This window comes from Anabrus simplex, chromosome 7 (genome assembly GCF_040414725.1).
Source record: "Anabrus simplex isolate iqAnaSimp1 chromosome 7, ASM4041472v1, whole genome shotgun sequence".
Lineage (NCBI taxonomy): Eukaryota > Metazoa > Arthropoda > Insecta > Orthoptera > Tettigoniidae > Anabrus > Anabrus simplex.
The window spans coordinates 202668473-202693548 of record NC_090271.1 but is presented as its reverse complement, the minus strand read 5'-3'; the positions used below and the strand labels follow the sequence as shown (position 1 = coordinate 202693548).

General features: G+C 42.3%; 1 protein-coding gene across 3 annotated transcripts in view; it reads right to left on the bottom strand.

Annotated features, from left to right (window-relative positions):
- Positions 1-25076, bottom strand: part of LOC136877470 (ubiquitin-conjugating enzyme E2Q-like protein 1) — a 1121162-nt gene that overhangs the window by 338017 nt on the left and 758069 nt on the right. For all 3 annotated transcript variants that reach the window (XM_067151528.2, XM_068228659.1, XM_068228658.1), the window contains one exon: positions 9582-9636. The gene's annotated coding sequence lies outside the window, so the exon portion shown is untranslated. The remainder of the gene's footprint in view (positions 1-9581; positions 9637-25076) is intronic.

Below are 25076 nucleotides of genomic sequence, written 5' to 3'. Positions count from 1 at the left end.
AGCCATACACCATTTCATTTCATTTCTTTTATCTGCTAGATACTCTTCGATTCTCTAACCTTTCCCAGCTTCCAGATATATTCAACAGATGGCAGAGCGTTCCTGATAACTTACATTCTGCTAATAAGAAAATGTCAACGTACAAAGAGACCACTATCATGACTTATGTCTTAGATATTAGTTGGGAACACCTATCGAAGGATAACCTAGCTACACTAGAAATAGTGAAGGGCATGTATCTTAAAAAAGTTCTCTGCCTGGCAAAAAACGATCCTTCAAGACTAACCTATGAGCTCACAGGGCAACCGTTCTATATAGAAGAATTGGGATTAAACATACCAAGCTTTACATAAAAAACATCAGAATTAAAAAAGCGAATATATGGATAGATTTTTACCAAACATACGGCATGATGACGTTAGAATGGATGAATTCTGACTACGAATTGCGGCACATCATAACGCGCTTCTTATAAAATGTTCATAAAACCATTGAAAAGGACAGGCAAAACAATATGACGACAGGAATATCAAGACGAGTTATCTGATCTACTTATAACGATTCCTGCTGAGCAGCACGAGCCTTCTCATAATAATAATAATAATAATAATAATAATAATAATAATAATAATAATAATAATAATAATAATAATAATAATAATAATAATAATAATAACGTTAGTGGTGTTACGCCCTATTTACTACTTTTAGAATTTTAGGAGACGCCTTCCTAGTCATAGTTTCGAGTGCACCTCAAAGGGGTTGTTATTCAAAAGGCCGGTTTTCTCAGTTGATATTCTCATGGATGAATTAGGCCTAACTAGTACAAAAAGACTCCTAACGTTCCATGAGCTCTGATAAGCACCTTTTCATATTCTCCTGAATCGCATCTAGCAGCCACAAGGGATAATCATCTTGAATAGCACTAGTGTTACCTCGTAAAATACGATACCAAATTATCATTAACGGACACATGTTATCCCCTATACAAAATGATAAAATTAAGTATGAAACATCTATCGTACATATGCGACTCAATCACGGGAATTTCGGAAGCCACTTATGTCACAGTGGAGTTATTGATTCACCCCTTCTCTTCATGCGATAATCAGACAATTCAAAACTTATATCACATCTTCCTTGCGTGTGACCTATATCGAGAATAACGGCGACCACTTTTTAAAAAAGTAGTTCGGATGTGTTCGGATTCCAGCTCCCAGTTAACATTCAGTGTTTACTTTCCTCAAGCGATCTTCAGGTTTATTATGCTATTGTCTCTTTCCAAAAACAATCTAATTTACACTTGTAAAATACATTTTGTTCAATACTGTCATACCTGCCATTGTGTGTAACCTAAATTTGTAAATCAATTTTATAAGAAATTTCATTTTTATTTAATGTTGCCAGAACGTTGGGAGGACTATTTATGATAGAAAATTTTAATTTTTTACGAAGGAAACCATATTTTCAATTGCCGACTCAGTTAAATGTAACTTAAAACCTTTTCACACACTACTTTGTACAAGAATGTTAGAGTGTTATGTTTTTATTGAACTTGTGTGTTTGACAGACTGAAAAGCTTTTAAGTTACATTTTCAGAAGACTTTAATTTGATCAGTGGATCACAAGTCTTCAGTGTTGTTATATCTGTCATTACGTAAATGTATATGATTGTTGGTCACTAGCTGTATGGCTCCTAGGAATCAAAAGCCTAAAATAAAATTTAAAAAAATAAAGCGAGTCTGAAAAGCTATTGTATACAGATGAAAATCATTCAACCGACATGTAATCAGTATTAGAGAACTGACTCTGTGGTTGAACAGCCAGCGTTCTGAACATCGTATTGTTAATGCTTGTGGCTCGGGGAACTGGGTGTTCTTTCTGTCTCTGACATCCCTGCAACTCACGGACTGCACTGATCGGTGGTTTCCTTTCCACGCATGAGGTTCCTCAGAGGGTCTAGCCTACATGCAAACAAGTACGGGTGAAGAAAGATGAGGGATTATCCCGCTGGACTTTCGTGACAACATCGCACGGCGTAATTCTGACTTCGCAAGTGGCCGATGTAAGAGACGAAAAGTCAACAAATAAATAGAATGAAATAATTGAAAACCAATTAACTGATTTAATCCTCACGACTGTCAAGTTATTTATTTATTGTGAACAAACTTATCTGATTTGTCGCCTGGTGACACGGATGGCTAATTATGTAGCCCGAGTATGTTTCACTACTTTCGGTAATTTTCAAAATTTCGTACACCAAATAACTTCTACCATAATTATGTTAAAATCCAAACCCCATGGTGCAACAGCCCCGAAGGGCAATGGCCTACCGAACGACCGCTGCTCAGCCCGAAGGCCTGCAGATTATGAGGTGTCGTGTGGTTAGCATGACGAATCCTCTCGGCCTTCTTGGCTTTCTAGACCGTGGCCGCCGTCTCGTAGTCAGGTAGCTCCTTAATTGTGATCACGAAGGCTGAGTGGACCTCGAACCAGGCCTTAGATCCTGGTAAATATGACTGACCTGGCTGGAAATCAAACTCGGGGCCTCCGGGTAATAGGCAGACACGCTACCCCTACACCGTGGGGCCGCAATAGTACAGTTATGTTTGGTGTAAGATTCTCTATTCAGTAATACACACATCAATGGCATGAATTTACATTCGGAAGTTAATACAAAATAAATAAATAAATTCTCATATATTCGACCGGGCATACTTTGTTCCACTGTGGTACATCATCTCTGGCTCATAGAGAGCTTATTGATAATAAATCTCATGAGGAATCGGAATTCATACAATTGGATGGTCAAATCACCGACTGTTCAGAACTTTTGTTTCAAATGTACAGTGTTCTCAGTCAGCTCTACTTCTTTCCGCTACAGTGTCACTTATTTTTGTTAGCCTATCTATCCTTTAAACAGCCCGACGCATACACTCACTACGGCGCTCGAAGGAGTACTGAGTGCGCGTAATTGAGCGCTTAAAGCACAAGATCCCCGCCGGAAGAGGTTGAGTAATCGCGCTGTATTTATCATTGTGGTATTTAGCCGAGGCCTTGAAATACCTAATGATATCGGAATATCTAATTTACAACTTATAGGTTTGTCTGTTTCACACCACCAAATTTCCCTACGTGCCATCCTGCGTAATAATAATAATAATAATAATAATAATAATAATAATAATAATAATAATAATAATAATAATAATAATAATAATAATAATGTCACGCTGGGATAGTGGCATACGTATTTGACTCCCAGCCCGACCGTCCTGGGTTCGAATGCTGGCAAATCCGCGTAGGATTTTCAACAGGGCCATAGCATGGTGGCATGAAGAGGACCCAGTTTTAAATCCAGACCAAGTCCTGCCTGGATGCTCCGCCGACCCCATGTAATTGTGTATAGATGATGCTGAAGAAAAGAAGTAGTAGTAATAATAATAATGAATGGTGTTACGATTCCAGTGCCATCTATCACGGAATTAAAAACTTTACTGGACGAGTTCTACGAACGAATTATTTCTATATGGTGGACAGTAAGGGGCCAAGCGTCACGGAGTAGGTATGTCTTATGGCGACGATGGGATAGGAAGGGCTAGGAATTGGAAGGAAGCAGCCGTGGCCTTAATTAAGGTACAGCCCCGGCATTTGCCTGGTGTTAAAATGGGAAACCACGGAAAACCATCTTCAGGACTGCCGATAGTGGGGCTCGAACCCACTATCTCCCGATTACTGGATACTGGCCGCACTTAAGCGACTACATCTATCGAGCTCGGTGAAACATGTTTTCTACTTTTGAAAAGTTTTATTCAGTCCTTACAAAAAATGAGTACCAGCTTGGCTTTTTTAGGGGCATAAGTAGCCGGCTACAGACTTAACCACTCTATCCCATTCACGCATGCTGAATGACTGATGGTAGAGCGCTGGCCTTCTAAGCCCATGACTGGGGAAAGTACATTGAGTTTTTATGTACAATAGGGCATTTATTATTGTATTCATGCTTGCCTATTAAAGGAAACAGGGAATAAAAGAAACCATACACACAATCTTCTAAGTTATCTAGTGAACTTCCGCCACTTATTTCAATGCAGGCAGTCGATGCTTTAATTCTCATTACAATTAAATAAACGTTTTGATGAGTTACGCTATGAAAGGACCAAGACAGGAAAGTTCTCTCATTCTTCGATTTTTAGCACCATTTTTGTAGATTTTTAAAGAGGAAGATGTAAGGTAAGGGTGTATTCTGCCCGAGGGCAGGTCCGAACCTCCGCAGAGGTGTCCTGAGCCGGAGTTTACGTGCGGTAGGGTGGCCAGTTCCTTTCCGCTCCTCCATTCCCTTACCCCCCACCAACAGCGCGTGGCAACCCATCCAAATCCTGACCACGCCCAATGTCGCTTAACTTCGGAGATGTCACGGGATCCGGTGTGTCAACACGGCTACGGCCGTTGGCAAAGAGGAAGAGACCTATTCTAAAGAGGAATATTGATATGAAAGCATAGTTTTGAAACATCTGTGTTTTCTACTCCAGTTCATATATATTATAATGGTTGTTTAATTGAAAAGTACACAGAGTTAGTAACATTACTGCAACTGACGGGACAACCAAGAGTTGGTAGCACTGCACGGTTCGCTGTTTTATAGTACCTAACAGCTGAGAACGTGAAGTCTGAGATCCGTATCCACTTAAAAAACTCTCTTCACGGAAGCATTACTTTCAGGAAGACAGAGATAATTCAACCCGTTTTTGATGAAAATAGCGAGTTAATAGAAAGAGTAGGTAAGGGTTATTCTGCCCGAAGGCAGGTCCGAACCTCCGCAGAGGTGTTCCTGAGCCGGAGTTTACGTGCGGTAGGGTGGCCAGTTCCTTTCCGCTCCTCCATTCCTTTACCCCCCACCAACAGCGCGTGGCAACCCATCCAACTCCTGACCACGCCCAATGTTGCTTAACTTCGGAGATCTCACGGGATCCCGTGTTTCAACACGGCTACGGCCGTTGGCTTAATATAGAGGTGCATAATATTATTCTTGGTTTAGTGTTGACAATACTGATACACGGAATATCCAAATATAATTCAACAAATTTCGTCAGAGGACAAAACGTCAAATTCGAGGACTGTTCCTGGAAACTGGGGACGTCTGGAAACCTTACTGTATATTCTACTACTTTATAATTTATTTAATACTGGAGTTTACCCCCCCCCCCCCCCCCACGGTTTCGCACGTGTGGAATTCTTTCCAGTTTGATATGACATCCAGTAGCAGCTCGTGCCTGATTTCCCCTGAGACAAAACAAATTTGAGGAAACCAGATATCGCGGTAGCGGGTTACCTTACCTCCCTCTTTGCAATCGTCATCGCGGAAGTACGTGGTGTAGTTCTTCCATCTCACCTCTCCACCTTACCTGCACGCAAGGGAACTGAATCTGCTGTAGAAGTGCGTGTGATTTCTTAAACACTTCATAAAGGGATCAAATTCAATTCCTTGCTTAATTTCAAAATATCTTTGAGGCTTTAATAATGTTTATCCAAGCATTACACAAGCAGTTTTTTCGACTCCGTACTGGACGTATGACGCCCTCGGTCGCGTGTTAGCTCAATTTTCTGTCAAATAGAATTACGAAGAAAACGCATTTGCGCATTTGTACTAGATACATAATTCTACAAGCCTTTTCTTTGTAAGAATTGTAAGGCTAACAGGTGGTTTCACGAGAATTTTCTTTGGAAAACTGTTAGAATTTTTTTCTTCTTTCACTAGTGGTTTAACGTCACACTGAGACATCGAAGGTTTTTGGCGACACAAAGATAGTAAAGTGCTAGGAATGGGAAGGTAGCGGACGTTAAGTTACAGATCCAGCATTTTCCTGGCGTGGAAGTGAGAAAAACTGGAAATTCATCTTCGGGGATGCCGACAGTGGGACACCAACCCACCATCTCCCGAATGCAAGCTCACAGCTACGCAAACCTTAGTCGCGCAGCTAACGTGCTCTGTAAATCTGTGAGAACTAGGAAGAAAATGCATATGAACTTTTCTCTGGGAAATTGTATTCTAAGCGAAATTCGTAAGCTTCATTTTTAATAGGACTAACCGTTTAAGCAGCGTGATCACTTTTATGAGCCACAGATGCACATATTCTTCTGATTTGCTTCAATTTTTATTTCGCTGCATGTCACCCGTAAGAGACGCCATGCTCGTAAGTAGCTTATGTGTTAACTGAAGGCATCAGCTGTTAGCTTGCTAAATCTGAGCTTGATCGGTCAACTAGTTTTTACGTGTGAGAAAAACAGACGAACATTCAGATTTATATATAAGTAACGATTTTCTGTGGAACTTACGGGACTAGACAGGACTAGATTCGAGCAGACTGATGAGGATAGCCGAATATCGTGCTCACTGCGCTGTGATGGAGAAGGTACTAGAAGAAGAAGGATATTTATCCCATATCAGTCCGGCTCCTTGGCTGAATGGTAACAGAGCACTGACCGACGGTTCACAGGACCCTGTGTTCCATTCCCGGCAGGGCAAAGGATTTTAACTGCGTATAGTTAATTTCTTCGTCTTCCAGTTCGGGGACTTGGTGTTTTTGTTCACCTTAACATACTTCTCCACTAGTGGCGTGCATTGTTCGAACTTGAAACGGGTAACCAAGTCGGAAAAAAATGTGCCTTGTTGTATTTGCAACCACCATTACGCATGAGTAGACCGTGTTATATACAGTGCCCGAGTTAGCTACATGTTCGACAGGATGTGTTCGAAGAGAAGTTTTCTATTAGGAGGATGACCTTGCTTGCTTTACTGACGTTGCATGCAATGCTTGGAATAGTTAGGTTAACCATTAGTTTTGAACTGAAGTTCACCATACCAGGTCAATCGACGGACAGCGTTATGGCTAAAATTCAAAGCAGTGAATATAACTTAATCAAGAGAGATGGGATAAGTTCTGATGTTTTGAACAGCAGACAGTCAGGAGACGGGGTATGTTTCTCATGAAACATGTAGTGCACTGTTAGCATATAAATCCAGTGTAACTTACTTCATTCTACAGTGCCTTAGACGGTTAAGGCACTGTCTTTCTGAGCAGAAGTTGGCAGGTTTGATCCTGGCTCAGTCCGGTGATATTAAGAAGGTGCTCAAATACGTCAGCCCCGTGTCGGTAGATTTATCGGTACGTAAAAGAACTCCCGCGAGACAGAATCCCGGTACCTCGGCGTTTACGAAAATCATAAAAGTAGTTAGTGGGACGTAAAGCCAATAACATTATTTATTTATTTCATTGTAGAGCTTCTCGCCAAGTTTTCCCAGCAATACAAAACAAACCATAACTAGCGCATGCGTTTTCATGTGTGCCAAAGATTTACGACCATTCTTCACTGTTGCCGGAGAAGACCTTAAATAATTAGGGCAAGAACTTATTAATGTTGGTGTTAATTTTGGCAAAGTAGATGAGTAGAAACGAGGAAAGTAGAGGAGGGGGGAGGAGGGAGTCACTTGTACCTGTGACAGATAGAACGTGAAGGAGCGAGTATCAAGGGGCATGGTCGAACGAACAGAGCTCGCCTCGCCTTTTAGAAGCAAACTTCGGTCATGGTCATGCTCGACAAATATGAATCGAGCATACAGCGTATTTCACACACACACACACACACACACACACACACACACACACACACACACACACACACACACACACACACACACACACACACACACACACACACACACACACAATAGTGAATATATCCCTAAACATAGGCATGGCGCCTGGAAAGGCAACAAGCCGTGAAACTGGGTCAAATCCGTATAAAATATCGCTCAATAAGCGAGGGAAGGCCAGGAAGATTTACCGCCTTCTCCTGTAATATATAATGCTCATTAGGAACGTCGATCTTCCAAGAAGATTGGTACCAAGAGGTCTGCGGATACTGAAGTAGCACATGGCATCATTTTCAGATTGCTTGGCTTTCACGACCGGGTCTATTGTCGCTCATATTATACAGCTCCCCAGACAGTCTCAAGAAGCAGAGTTAACACTACGTTCCAGTCGTCAGTCCAGAATTAAAATCTTTACACGAGCCGAAAATCAGACCTATACCTACCTGATAAGAAGTCGGCACAACACTCCGACACCACGGGGCTGTATACATTTTTAATAAATTCAAAATGTGAATTCACTTCAGATTTTTCAGGTAAACATCATGACAAATGTCAGTATAAAGAAAAGGGATTTATGTAGGCAACATTCATTTTTCGACAATCACGACGTTATTCAAACATTTATCCTAGTGAAAAATGTGTGTCTCCTTTGTTTGATGGCAGACAGTGGAGTGGCCGTTCATCCTCCCACTGATTTTGTGTTTCAAGTCCGTCTTCCCGACCCATTTCAGCAATTAATTCGGCGAATGCGTTTGAGGACGATCATTCCGCTCTTTTGACTACCAAGCCGTTCGAGCGTCTGAAAATTCACGGCGCTATTCCTGCACCTGTTGGATAGACATAACTTTTTCTTCGCTTACAGACATAGTCCTCCAGTAAATGACAGGCTTGCAGAGAAGGGATCACTGTGCAGACCTCACCCCGTAACCACTCATTTCTGTATTCTCTTCCTTGATCTTGTCCCAACTGCTTGAGGTAGGCACAATATCCGAATTAAGCCTAATTTTACGGCTGAATGCCTTTTGTGACGCTAATTCTATGTAGAGGGTTGGGTGCTTGTAATGTGGTGTGCTGTATGTAAGCGAAGTTTATATGATTTATATTAAGACGGGCTAGAGGAATTAACCGCAAGTGGATAAACTCGCTGACTCAACGTCCGGCTCCTTGGCTGAATTGTCTGGGTCGGGGTCTTCGATCCTGAGGGTCCAGGTTAGATTCCCGAGCGAGTCGACCGGTTTGGCGTCAAGGAAAGTTATCCGGCCGTAAAATAGGGCCTAGTCCACATGTGTGATACAATTCTTACACGTGAACCTATTAAGATGTGGGAAAAACGTTAGACGAAAAGGTTAAAATCCCCATCACCAATGGAAATCGAACGCGGGGCACTCAAAACTGAAGACCAGTCATACAAGGAGTCGGATGAGAAATATCATTTAACAACTTCACAATTTTTTAACTGTCTCTGTACCTAGGTCCTGTTTTGCCAACGTACGCATGAGTGGGCCATCCAACGATGTGACTACAAGCTGTCAGATACGAATGTTACAGCGAACGCCATTCCCTTGTTTCTGAGAAATAAAACAGGTGAAACAATAATGTTTCACCCACCTTCATATTATATCCTTCACTTTATCCTTAATGTAGTCCATGGTCATTATAAATTGTCTAAATCAGAATATTTAGAACTGTTCTCGCTTACTACCACATAGTTTACTTTCAAAAACGGAAAACACGGATATTCTTATTATGAAAATAAGTCGGTACACAAAGTCACTAAAACGTGTCACCAAGCATAAAAAATGGTTCATTAACATCAATGTGCTATTTTCACGTAATTATATTAGATACAAATATTTGTGAAACCAAAATAGTAAATGTGAGAATTTATTCTAGTTTAACGTACCGGTATGAGTTATTTACTACTTACCTCTTGAAGACTTAGAATGTAGTCCCTGAGAAAGACCACAAATAAATCATTGGATCTGAAAAAAGAAAGGAGAACCAGTTAGTATTAAGAGCATTAGAAGTGATAAGTATCTAGTTGCAAGTTTTAATTGTAAGTAAAACAAGTTATGATATTTTGAATACGAGTGAATGTATGGTCCGACAGAATAGCAGGCTCCATGACCTGTGTCGCATCCAGTAAAATATAAGACATTTTATTTATAAATAAATAAATAAATAAATAAATAAATAAATAAATAAATAAATAAATAAATAAATAAATAAATAAATAAATAAATAAATAAATAAATCATTCAATCATAAATGAATAAATAAATAAATAAATCATTCAATCATAAATGAATAAATAAATAAATAAATCATTCAATCATAAATGAATGAATAAATAAATAAATAAATAAATAAATAAATAAATAAATAAATAAATAAATAAATAAAGGAATCGATTTTTAATGAGAGCACGCGTATTTTGTTCAAGGGAGGGTTATGGAGAATACTTTTGACATATCTGTAAAATAAACGGTAGTCTTGATGAAGAAAAATGAGTTACAACTACACCGTGGAACCAAGCAGAATGCCTTTGTCTATCGGAGGTATTTCCAGAACATCGATCATTAATTTCCGAGTGCGAAATTGATTTTCATGAATGGACCTTATGTTTTGATAGAATATCATTTTCATGACTGAATATTTGTAACGATATGATGCTACTAAAAACGTGTATTGTTATTTCATATATGAGTGTTTTACAAGGACTTTTATTGGAGATAATATCATTTAAAGTTTTTTCTGTTTCCATTTAATGTTACAGTATATGTGTTTCACATCATTATGTTTATATCTGTCTGAGAACAATAAATAAATAAATAAATAAATAAATAAATAAATAAATAAATAAATAAATAAATAAATAAATAAATAAATGCGCACGAAGGTCTTGTTTCCTTAAACGTATTACGTGCGCTCTGCAGTATCATAAAAGTAAACAAGCTTGTACTTTGCTGTTGATTGTATATCACACCGACTCAGGTAGGTCTTACGGGCACGATGACATGCTTGTCGTTTTACATGGTCGTTAATATCGTGCTCAAAACCCCGGGATATCCAGATTGTCACGGAATCTGAACCACAAGAAAATTACGAGTACTCTATTTTTAAAAATCCTACATGCATCAGCTGGGAGGCGAACTACAGGTGTTTACCTTCTTGAAAATATCCAGTCTGCACAAACACTCGAACTATTCCCCTTTCTCATACTGACCCTATGCATTCTCCACAATCGATCGATTATGACTTCCCGAAACACTCGTTTGTGCATCATATTCCTGGTCTTTTGTCGGGTTGTGTAAGTTAGGCTCTAGAGCCTCTTTTTGTTTCCTTGTTTCCAATCAGCGTGCGTAAGAGGTGCTTTCACTACTACCTAAATCTATGGATGTGCCTGCCAGGGGTGATTAGTGCTCTCAGCTACGCCGAGTAATCTCGCATGTTTGGGAATTGACTAGATAAATAAGCGAATTCCCAGCAAGCTGAGGTTAATAACAATGATACTCGTAATTGTGGTTTCGCAGTGTTCTTTGCAGTCGTCTGTAGGTGGTAAGGGTCGTTTGTAAATTAGACACACACAGCATGATTATTGCGGGAGTTTGAAACTGATCATTTGTGCATTCTCTCTGACTATGACCTGTGCATTCTCTCTGAACGTCTGGGGCTATTATTTGGATACGTTGTTGTATTATCTGTAATATATATAGGTAGATTCATTGAAACTATGGTAGTACGTAGTTGACTTGGAATGATTCCCTTTTCATTACATTTATTCACTACATTTCCTTTAGTGCCAAAACACTCGATTGAATGAACCAACTGACATACTATAAATCTTTGATTCAACATAAAGAAACGCATTAAGGTTATATTGTACTTCGACGACTTGGAGGAACATACAGCTGCAGGCTACGGCCAGATAAAAGGAAGTATCTTGCTCATTTTAGGATTGCTACTTACTCGACTTAGAATTTCCAGTATATTTTGGTCCATTTCGTATATTACATTCTCTGGTTAAAGACATATCGTTCACGAGATAATTATTGCCGCCATTTACGGCACCTCCCAAAATACAGGATGTAACTAAATACGTGGGAAAACTCCTGGTATTCGATAGAGGACCTGACAACAAGCAGAACATGTCCTGTAAACATACGGTTTATTTGCTTTCGTTTCCGTGTTACAGGCATTGCTCGTGGTGTACATAACACAGACCACTTCACTATGCAGGTTGGTCATTTGAGTAGATAAAGTGTAATTTACTATTTACAGTTCTCTACAGAAGGTTCTCAAAATGCACACATTAACTGCTCCTTCACGGTTTCCATTAAGCAGATTCTATCACCTATATCTAAATCGACCCCGCTATTTAAACATAGATTGCATACGCTTAAACAATTAAGTAACGTAACAACCTAATCGAATTCTTTGTAACCATTTTTTTCTTCTTCTTACAAGTTGCTTTACGTCAGGACTAAGACTGAAGTACATTTTTTTTTACAAGTTTCTTTACGTCGCACCGACTCAGATAGGTCTTATGGCGACGATGGGACATGAAAGGGCTGGGAGTGGGAAGGAATCGACCGTGACCTTAATGAAGGTGCAGCCCCAGCATTTGCCTGTTGTGAAAATGGGAAACCAAGGAAAACAGTCTTCAGGGCTGCCGGCAGTGGGGTTAGAACCCACTATCTCCCGAATACTGGATACTGGACGTACTTAAGCGACTGCAGCTATCCAGGTCCGTACAGTTTTTTTTTTTTTCATTTTTGCTTTACGTCGCACCGATACAGATAGGTCTTATGGCGACGATAGGATAGGAAAGTACTGGGAGTGGGAAGTAAGCGGCTGTGGCCTTAATTAAGAATTTGCCTGGTGAGAAAATGGGAAACCACGGAGCCATCTTCAGGGCTGCCGGCAATGGGGTTTGAACCCACTCTCTCCCGAATGCAAGCTCACAGCTGCGCGACCCTATCCGTACGGCCATTTGGTCGGTTTTATAAATGCAATTAATATTCCAATGTTGTAATGGCAGTAGCTCTTCAGACGCTGTAGCTAAACATCGAATTTTCAATTCTTCCCTACTCCCCACATATATGAAGAGCACATCTGTGTATGCCCCAGTGATTTAACAAAATGGAATCTTATCTATGTATGCGAGTAATAACAAGGGGAGCACAGGAATTCTTCGGAGGTTTCATCAAAGAGATGCCATTCTAATGTTCAGACAGACCTTCTCCCTGTAATGTAATAAATAGCCCAACAGGGTGGAATGTTCACAGGCCAGAGACTACCGCCGGGGGAGGTCAAGGCCCTTTGCTGTAATGAGCTGACATCCCTCAACAGACAGACTATATCGATTTATCGATACAGTCGCTTCATCTCCCATGCTCAATATTTGTCTACCACTAACAAAAAACGGATGAAGACAATGAAGAACGTGGGTTTTAGCCATTAAAGAAAATTCCGGGATATTTGATATCAAGGGTGAATATTTATTTTACAACCCATGTACCCACTTACGTATAGCACGGCTAAGAAAAAGTGTATCTCAACAGTGGTGTTAATGGGATGATACTCCCTTTCCTATATAATAATGTTTAATTAAATGACCGTAGTTTCTTCACATTGATTTAACATGCTTGTTAGGCTGTACATCTCTCATATTTCAGTAACCTACACTACTACTGTATATAAGAAATATACAACTTCCTTCCGCACTGGCATATAAAGAAAAACGAAAAAAGAAATATTTCAGTGAAATATGATACGATAGTTGATATGGAGATCATACCCTAACAAATGCCGTTACCATGCTAAATCACCGAATTTCATGAGATCAGGGAAGTTGAGCAACATTAGGTACGATAACTACTTCAAAAGTTGTTCATGAGTTTCTAGCTAAACTAATGGTGGAAAGGAACGAGTCAAATTATAGTAATTAAAGTCTGTCTTCTTTGGAGCACTGCTTGAAGCACTGACGAGACTAGCAACGCCCAGGTTACATACATTTATTTATTTATTTATTTATTTACTTTTTATTTATTTATTTATTTATTTATTTATTTATTTATTTATTTATTTATTTATCGGTATTTATTTATTTATTGAAAATTTCAACCGAAGTCACTGAGATTCTAACCCAGGTCATTCGGGTTGAACGTTGCACTAACGTGCTCCCGTGTGTATGCATATATACGTTTTTCACAAAAAGGGATAACATAAAATATGAGCCTACTGGGCCCGCATTCAGTTGAGTGCGCTTGTCTCCTGTGACCAAGGATGTAAGAGTATATTCCAATGCATTAAGTCGTGATTTAATAGTGCTTAAATGACAAGGACTCGAGCCAGTAGATTTATTGGCACATTAAAGAATCCGTCTTAGGCAATATTCCAAACAATATTGTCATCTCTTGGACGTTAAACGCAGAACGCGTATTAAGGTACAACCCCAGCATTTGCCTGGTGTGAAAATGGGAAACAACAGGGCTGCCGACAATGGGGTTCCAATCCACTATCTCCCGAATACAATCTAACAGCTATGTGACTGAATCAGATAGCTAATTCACTAGACTGTGGGTATTTAATATACATACCTCAAAAAGGCTTGAAAATTGTGGTAATAGGCTCGTTATGTCATAGGGCACTGTTGTAAGTGTTTTTTTTTTTTTTGCTAGGGGCTTTACGTCGCACCGACACAGTTAGGTCTTATGGCGACGATGGGATAGGAAAGGCCTAGGAATTGGAAGGAAGCGGCCGTGGCCTTAATTAAGGTACAGCCCCAGCATTTGCCTGGTGTGAAAATGGGAAACCACGGAAAACCATCTTCAGGGCTGCCGATAGTGGGATTCGAACCTACTATCTCCCGTGTTGTAAGTGGTAGAGAGCAATGTATACATACAAGTAATTAAATGTTTGTTTACAATACAACAGATGTCACTGTCTATGACCTGTGTTGAGACTGGGCTGAACTATACCATTTCCGATGAAGACTGGTAGCAGTGTAAAAAATGCAATACCAGCTTCATGTAGTGTTTACGTTTCATATACAATGCATATTTCCCAGTTTGACTGAGCTAGAATTGTGGCATTCACTCAGGGTGGACATCCACAAGTACCAGCATCATGAATCTTAGGGGTTATCCATAGCATATTGTCAAAAACGTGAGATCAATTATGTGACTGACAGACCGAGGGAAGGTCTACCGAGGGAGACTACACTACATCGAGATCGGTATATCGCGTTAAGAGCGTAACGTCGACTGATCAACAATTACGAGATGACTTGTTAAGGACAATCGGGGTCCGTGTATTTGCACAAACTGTACGCGATCGGTTGCATAGTGCACAATTAAGGTCATTTCGATAGATTCGACGTATTCCACTAGAGAATTGTCATCGTGTTGAGAGGAGAACATGGGCCATCCAACATCTTAATTGGGGGTTCGATGAAAGGCGTAATGTCATGCTTGCAGATGAAACATCGTTATTTATTAAGCAAGGTAGACAACGGCAAAGGGTGTAGAAACGTAAAGGACATTCATATCCAAGAGGTGCACGCATTTGGAGGCGCTAGTATAATGTTTTGGGTTGGCATTATGCATGGTCGTCGTAAACCTTTGATGCCAATTCTCTACCGAGCGATATATCGATGAAATTCTTCGACCATTTGTACAATCATTTAGGGATGAATATGGCACTGAAGCATTTCCGTCCATTAAAATGCTTGTCCTCATCGGGGTGCAACAGAGAGAAACTTCATCCGCAGTTTCCCATTTTCACACCAGGCAAATGCTTGGGCTTTACCTTAATTAAGTCCGAGGTCACTTCCTTTTCACACCTAGCCCGTCGCCATAAGACCTATCTGTGTCGATGCAATAAAATGAAATGTCGTATGGCTTTTAGTGCCGGGATATCCCAGGACGGGTTCGGCTCGCCAGGTGCAGGTCTTTCTATTTGACTCCCGTAGGCGACCTGCGCGTCGTAATGAAGATGAAATGATGACGAAGACAACACATACACCCATCCCCCGTGTCATTGGAATTAACCAATTAAGGTTAAAATCTCCGACCCGGTCGGGAATCGAACCCGGGACCCTCTGAACGGAAAGCCAGTACGCAGACCGTTCAGCCAACGAGTCGGACTGTCGATGCAATGTAAAGCAAATTGTAAAATAAAAAAGGAACTTAATTAGAGAGGCGGTATCTACCATATGAATTGGCCAGCTAATTCACCGGACATGAACTACATTGAGCATGCCTGGGACAGGCTGCAAATGGCTGTTTATTATAGTCCACAACCTCCACAGCACTCCTAGACCTCATTAAGAGTTATCTGGGTGGAATGGGGTCTTCTTGCTCAAGGTGACGTCAGTGTACTGATCGCAAGAATACCACAAAGAGGCCGAGACATGAAAATGTCAGCAGGAGATCATACAAGGAAACCATTTTATCTGTAAGTCTCCGAGGTGATCGAGATTTCATACAATGACATCGGTAGGGATATTTTGTTCAGCCATGTCAAAATAAGATGCCAAATCGTATATTTAGTACTGGTTTTGGTGTGTAAAGTTTGCTCGTTTAAGCACCGAATAGACAGGAGTGAGTGGCGAGAAGTAGGTAGAGTCGGTTCATCTGCTACGCTCTCACTCTTCCTCTCTCGCACACATATTACTTCCCTAATATCGGCTTCCCGCAGCTCACTCCTGTGTCCGACTCGTTGGCTGAATGGTCAGCGTACTGGCCTTCGGTTCATAGGGTCCCGGGTTCGATTCCCGGCCGGGTCGGCGATTTTAACCTTCATTGGTTAATTTCAGTGGCTTGGTCGCTGGGTGTTTGTGCTGTCCCCAACATCCCTGCAACTCACACACCACACATAACACTATCCTCCACCACAATAACACGCAGTTACTTAAATATGGCAGATGCCGCCCACCCTCATCGAGGGTTTGCCTTACAAGGGCTGCACCCGGCTAGAAATAGCCACACGAAATTATTACTCCTGTCTATGCGATGATCCAATGAACAAACTTGGACACCCCAAAATAGGTAATAAATATAAGATTGGACATCTACATTTGATTCCTTCTGAAGTCGTTGTACCCAATCTCAATCAGATCGGAGAAGTATAGATGAAAGGGTTTCCTTGTCAGTACTAAGGCAAACTGAAAAGATAAAACCTTCAAAACACACACACGCAGAGAGAGAGAGAGAGAGAGAGAGAGAGGTTAGGAGCGCGCAGCTGTGTGCTTGCATTCGGGAGATAGTGGGTTCAAATCCCACTGTCGGTAGCCCTGAGATGGTTTTCAGTGTTTTCACATATTCACCAAGCAAATGCTGGGACTGTACCTTCATTAAAGGCATGGCTACTTCATTCCCACTCCTAGCCCTTTCCTATCCCGTCGTCGCTATAAGACATGTGTCGGTGCGACGTAAAAAGAGCTGAAAAACCCACATACACTCACAGAGTAACCTTTTCACTATTACAGTTCATTTGTGTCAGATATCGGAAGGAAGACATTTGAGTTTGTACATTTCCAGGTTGTCTCTCTGTGATACAATAAACTACATTCTGTAACTCTATCATTGCTTTGCATCCTTTGCAAACATTTTCTGCGATGTATATATGTATATTTATTACATGTTCAACTCTCCCGTGGTTACACGGAGATATAATGCCACACTACGAGAGCCTGAAGGAAAAAATCTACACTCGTAAATCGTGATTTCAATGGTTGATTGACTTAATTGTTTACGCGAGCGCACTGTAAATTAGTTACATTATTAATATGATTTTCAATCGTCCGACTCGTTGGCTGAATGGTCAGCGTACTGGCCTTCGGTTCAGAGGGTCCCGGGTTCGATTCCCGGCCGGGTCGGGGATTTTAATCGCTTCTGATTAATTCTTCTGGCTCGGGGACTGGGTGTATATGTCCGTCCCAACACTCTCCTCATCATATTCAGACAACATACTACACTACCAACCACCACAGAAACACGCAATAGTGCTTACATCCCTCCATAGAGGGTTGGCGTCAGGAAGGGCATCCGGCCGTAAAACAGGGCCAAATCCACATGTGCGACGCAGTTCGCACCCGCGACCCCACAGGTGTGGGAAAAGCGGCAGGAAAAGAAGAAGAAGAAGAAGATTAATATGATTTTCAATCGTATTTCTTCACACCCATTATTTTATCTCAGACCTTGGTTGGAATCAAATATTGTTTTTTAATGTGCAGAAGTTGCATTTCTAATCAGTATTCCCAGAAAGTACACTAAGCATATTTTATGTATTGATTAGATTCTGTAATTGCATGATTACGGTACTATGAATTTCCCGCATTATTTAAACATGGAGTTGCTTTTTGAAACATTAAGAAAACATATTTTCATGTTAGTTTTCATTTAATTACAATCAAAACATGTACCTAATCAAAACATTCGTTTCTTTGATTTGGAAAAGAAAGCGTAATTATACAACTGAACTCGACGATGCTAATTGCTACTGCTTGTTTACATCCGGTGGTCTGTCATCCGGCTCTATGACCAGAATATAAGACTGTTCAATTTAGTCAGTTGTTGACCTTGGTCATTCGCGGATCTCTGTCATTTAAGCACTCTTTAACCGGCAATTTCCTTGGTTCACTTTTCATTGTTGATCAAAGAGTCGCTAGCCCCCGAAAGATCAACACAAATTCCATTCTGAATTCGTCCTATTGTTTTTGATGATGATGTTCGTTGTTTAAAGGGGCCTAAAAGCTAGGTCATCGACCCCTAATGGTACAAGGTGAACGAAACGAAAATTAAAACTTCAAAAATGTATCCACTGACTACAATTTAAAACGAATTCTGATAAAACTGACCGTGAAACAAAGACAATCAGCGGATCCAATTCACAATGTCTTAATTACTGGGATGATACGTATTATCTAAAGAGGTACAAAATCCAGGTCACCGGCCCCTCATAAAGGTACTAATCACTGGTAAAGCAGAACCCATAATATGCCTCCTATAGTGGTACTAAGCACAGGTAACATAGACTCGTGGTGTTTCTCGCACGGTGGTGCTAAACACCGGAAATGTAGACCCATGGTATGTCACACACAATGGCACAACTCACAGGTAACACAAACCTATGGTGTTACGGACATAAGGGTACTACTCACAAGCAACACGGAGCCCTGGTGTTCCTTTCACAGTGAAACTAATCACGGGCGCCGGTATTCCCGTGGTGTTCCTCACTAAGTGGAACTATTAACAGATCACGCATACTCGTGGTGTTGTTCATATAGTGGTAATAATCATAGGCAATGCAGAACCACGGTGTATCACACATTACGGCAACGCCCACAGGCAACACAGACCCATGGTATTCCTCACATAAAGGTATTACTACTCTCAGGCAACGCAGACCCATGGTGTTCCTCACATAAAGGTATTACTACTCTCAGGCAACGCAGACCCATGGTGTTCCTCACATAAAGGTATTACTACTCTCAGGCAACGCAGACCCATGGTGGTCCTCACATAAAGGTATTACTACTCTTAGGTAATGCAGACCCATGGTGGTCCTCACATAAAGGTATTACTACTCTTAGGTAATGCAGACCCATGGTGTTCCTCACATAAAGGTATTACTACTCTCAGGCAACACAAACCCATGGTGTTCCTCACATAACGGTATTACTACTCTCTGGCAACACAAACCCATGGTGTTCCTCACATAACGGTATTACTACTCTCAGGCAACACAAACCCATGGTGCTCCTCACATAACGGTATTACTACTCTCAGGCAACACAAACCCATGGTGCTCCTCACATAACGGTATTACTACTCTGAGGCAACACAAACCCATGGTGCTCCTCACATAACGGTATTACTACTCTGAGGCAACACAAACCCATGGTGTTCCTCACATAACGGTATTACTACTCTCAGGCAACACAAACCCATGGTGCTCCTCACATAACGGTATTACTACTCTCAGACAACACAAACCCATGGTGTTCCTCACATAACGGTATTACTACTCTCAGGCAACACAAACCCATGGTGCTCCTCACATAACGGTATTACTACTCTCAGACAACACAAACCCATGGTGTTCCTCACATAACGGTATTACTACTCTCAGACAACACAAACCCATGGTGTTCCTCACATAACGGTATTACTACTCTCAGACAACACAAACCCATGGTGTTCCTCACATAACGGTATTACTACTCTCAGGCAACACAAACCCATGGTGTTCCTCACATAACGGTATTACTACTCTCAGACAACACAAACCCATGGTGTTCCTCACATAACGGTATTACTACTCTCAGGCAACACAAACCCATGGTGTTCCTCACATAACGGTACTACTCTCAGGCAACACAAACCCATGGTGCTCCTCACATAACGGTATTACTACTCTGAGGCAACACAAACCCATGGTGCTCCTCACATAACGGTATTACTACTCTGAGGCAACACAAACCCATGGTGTTCCTCACATAAAGGTATTACTATTCTCAGGCAACACAAACCCATGGTGTTCCTCACATAACGGTACTACTCTCAGGCAACACAAACCCATGGTGTTCCTCACATACAGGTATTACTACTCTCAGGCAACACAAACCCATGGTGCTCCTCACATAACGGTATTACTACTCTCAGACAACACAAACCCATGGTGTTCCTCACATAACGGTATTACTACTCTCAGGCAACACAAACCCATGGTGCTCCTCACATACAGGTATTACTACTCTCAGGCAACACAAACCCATGGTGTTCCTCACATAACGGTATTACTACTCTCAGGCAACACAAACCCATGGTGTTCCTCACATACAGGTATTACTACTCTCAGGCAACACAAACCCATGGTGTTCCTCACATAACGGTATTACTACTCTCAGGCAACACAAACCCATGGTGTTCCTCACATAACGGTATTACTACTCTCAGGCAACACAAACCCATGGTGCTCCTCACATAACGGTATTACTACTCTCAGGCAACGCAGACCCATGGTGTTCCTCACATAACGGTATTACTACTCTCAGGCAACACAAACCCATGGTGTTCCTCACATACAGGTATTACTACTCTCAGGCAACACAAACCCATGGTGTTCCTCACATAAAGGTATTACTACTCTCAGGCAACACAAACCCATGGTGTTCCTCACATAACGGTATTACTACTCTCAGGCAACACAAACCCATGGTGTTCCTCACATAACGGTATTACTACTCTCAGGCAACACAAACCCATGGTGTTCCTCACATAACGGTATTACTACTCTCAGGCAACGCAGACCCATGGTGTTCCTCACATAACGGTATTACTACTTTCAGACAACACAAACCCATGGTGCTCCTCACATAACGGTATTACTACTCTCAGGCAACACAAACCCATGGTGCTCCTCACATAACGGTATTACTACTCTCAGACAACACAAACCCATGGTGTTCCTCACATAACGGTATTACTACTCTCAGGCAACACAAACCCATGGTGTTCCTCACATACAGGTATTACTACTCTCAGGCAACACAAACCCATGGTGTTCCTCACATAAAGGTATTACTATTCTCAGGCAACACAAACCCATGGTGTTCCTCACATAAAGGTATAATACTCTCAGACAACACAAACCCATGGTGTTCCTCACATAACGGTATTACTACTCTCAGGCAACACAAACCCATGGTGTTCCTCACATAAAGGTATAATACTCTCAGACAACACAAACCCATGGTGTTCCTCACATAACGGTATTACTACTCTCAGGCAACACAAACCCATGGTGTTCCTCACATAAAGGTATTACTATTCTCAGGCAACACAAACCCATGGTGTTCCTCACATAAAGGTATAATACTCTCAGACAACACAAACCCATGGTGTTCCTCACATAACGGTATTACTACTCTCAGGCAACACAAACCCATGGTGTTCCTCACATAACGGTATTACTACTCTCAGGCAACACAAACCCATGGTGTTCCTCACATACAGGTATTACTACTCTCAGGCAACACAAACCCATGGTGCTCCTCACATACAGGTATTACTATTCTCAGGCAACACAAACCCATGGTGCTCCTCACATAAAGGTATAATACTCTCAGGCAACGCAGAACGATGGTTTTACTGACATAGTGATAGTAAACACGAGCACCAAACAAACCCGTGGTGTTTTCCACCTACTGGCACTAATCACAGGCAACGTAGACCCATGGTGTTTCTCATAAAGTGGTACTACTCATAGGTAACGCAAGACCTATTCTGAACACAGTAGAAACGACCGGTGGAATACACACGATGACCATTATCACAAACAACGCACAGAACCGAAGTGTTTCGCGCATAGGTAGTGGTACTGTTTCCATGTAATGAATACCCATGGTTTTCCTCGCAAGGTGGCACTAGACGCATGTAACGTCGACCCATGATGTTCCGCACGTAATGGTACTAATCACAAGTAGTATCATGGTTCTAGTGCCATCCATTGGTCGCCCCTTTTAGTTGCTCTTACGACAGGCAGGGGATGCCGTGGATGTATTCTTCCTCTACGTCCCTCAGCCACAGTGGGTTCTATTGTTTTTGCGTTTCCACGTGTCATCTTGTCTTCTCGGTTATGCGAGGCTCGTGTCATAACAGTGTTCAGTCCACCTTCGTACCCGCTCCTCACCAGGTGTCCCCTACGCATTGCAATCAACAAACTCTGGCGGCACCTCGCCCAAAATGCAATCGTATTTTGAATAAGTAATATGTATCAATACTCATTTGCGAAAAGGTATTACGCAGTATTATCATTTTGCTCCAAAATTCGGCATGCAGTTACTCTCAAGCTGATAGTGAAATAATCAGTGTATTAACGCGATTACTTGACCGATCTTGACACCAAAGACCGTGGACATGCTACCACCCGTGTCCTGTATAGAGACTTACAGAGGCTATACGTACGTAGTGGAACACTGCTTCCGGTTGCGAAAAGCTTGTCGACTGCTCGTCATGTCCTTGCGAGGTCATCGAAGAGATTTCACCCACTTACCTGTGTTTGAGAAGGGGCGCGTTATCGGAATGTGCGAGGCTGGATGATCGCAAGGACCAATTGCGCGTCCCCTAGGCCCTTCTGATCAGACTGCCAGGACGTGTTTCGACCAGTGGATGCGTGAGGGTATCTACACATGGAAGTTCGGTTCAGGACGCCCATGCCTGATCAGTGATCACCGTCTAGGTGATCATCAGATCCTCCGACAAGCACGAGCAGATTAACTGTTACTGTGTCCGCTATCCGGAACATGTACAACCACTGTTACAGGCTCCTGTGTCTGTCCAAACCATTTCTAGGCGCTTGGTTGTAGGCAATTTAGTCCAACGGCGCCCATTAGTGCGTGCCACTAACCCACCGTCGTCTCCGTTTACAGCGATGTCGTGAACGAAAAGTCTGGACTGATACACACTGGAACCAGGTTGTCTTTACCAACCAACCCAACCCAACCCAACCCAACCCACCAACCCTGAATATAGTTTTTTCGTGGTTTCCCATTTTCACACCAGGCAAATACTGGGGCTGTACCTTAATTAAGTCCACGGTATTTTCCTTCGCACTCCCTAGCCCTGCCCTATCCCATCGTCGCGTTAAGACCTATTTGTACTGGGCAAGTTGCCCGTGCGTTTAGGGGCGCGCAGCTGGGAGCTCGCATACGGGAGATCGTGGGTTCGAACCCCACTGTCGGCAGCCCTGTAGATGGTTTTCCGTGGTTTACCATTTCCACACCAGACAAATGCCGGGGCTGTACCTTAATTAAGGCCACGGCCACTGTGACATAAAGCAAATTGTAAAAATAAAATAAAAAAGATAAGCATCCGGCCGTAAAACAGGGCCGAGTCCACATGTTCGACACAGTTCGCGCCCGCGACCGCGTCAGACATGGAAGGAGAATAAGAAGAAGAAGAAGGAGGTTAATTTCTCTGTCCCAGAGACGTATTAATACACGTCTCTTCATTTACATACAACTCATCACCCAACCCCCACAGAAACACGCAATAATGAATACTTCCCTCAACACAGGGTTGGAGTCAGGAAGCCATATGGCTAGGCCAAAGCCAGACTGAGTGTCGACCACAATAAACTAGGAAAAAGGCCAGATTACCAGACATTGATACCACTGACGATTCACGACTGGAGCCAAGACGGAGCACTGATTCGACCGAGCACCCTGTCAGCCGCTAGGTCGCCCACGTCTTCCGCCAACTTGCTCATCTGCGGTACTCTAGTACCGCTATCCAGCCGCTTGGAGCGCTCTACCGGACTGCCTGCCAGCGCGAGCCCCGGCTCGCTCGCCGCCAGCTACACCGAGGGTCGACCGGCAACGGCCGCCATCTTGGAATTTACAGCGCGGTCCGATCTTCTGGATACCGTCTTGCAGCTGCCAGCCTGCCTGCCATTGTGCGGGCAAACGCAAATTGTCAGTAGCACTCAGTGTTGTTACTCGCTTGGTTCTTGTCACGTTGAGATACGAAACCTATACCTGAACCGACAGTACTCACCGAGTTGCGCCAAGTAGCCGGTCCTCCTAGTGAGTTTGACCGTTCCAGTGTTTTAAATAACACCCCTGAACCACAACCTCGCCCTGTCGGGACCCGCCTGGTGGATTGGGTAGCCAGGACCCCGACTTTCCAGTCATAAACCACCATGTCCTCTGAACTCCAAAATCCGAAAACACCCTACCACATACCGCTACGAATCCGCACCGAAGTACCCGAATCTGATTACCTTCCTTTAGTCATTCCAATCCTGAACATCGCTCATCTGAGCCCACTAGAACAAATTCAGGAACGCCTTGATCACCGCAAACTCATACATACTGCCATACGCAATGTCCGACACCACATTCAATTCTTACAAGAAATTGACAACGGCTACACATTCATCTTCTCACGCACCGGTGAAGGAAAACTACTTTGCAATCGTACAGGAACTGACACTCCACAAAGTTGAATACAAAACTCTATCAGATGGTGTACAAACAGTACATAAACAAACTCAAACAAAACCGCTACTAGGTCACAAAATGACACAAACCACTCCGGCCATCAAACACAGAATGACACAGACCAACACCCAGGCATGGCATCTCAGTAAATTCACACAAACACGCAGTGCCAATGGACACGCAGCAACTCAGACTAACGTCACTGTGCCATCAGATACTGATACCCTCTCATCTGAACCAACACAAACAGATGACTTACAATCACCTACCACACACGCACTCCCCCTACCCAACCTATCAGAAACCGAACCCGGGACTGAGACCCAATCAGTCTCACAACCGGGCACGGACACTAAAACAATGTACACTCAAACTGGGAGGAGGCGTGGCAAACCTGCCCCCAGGCAACAC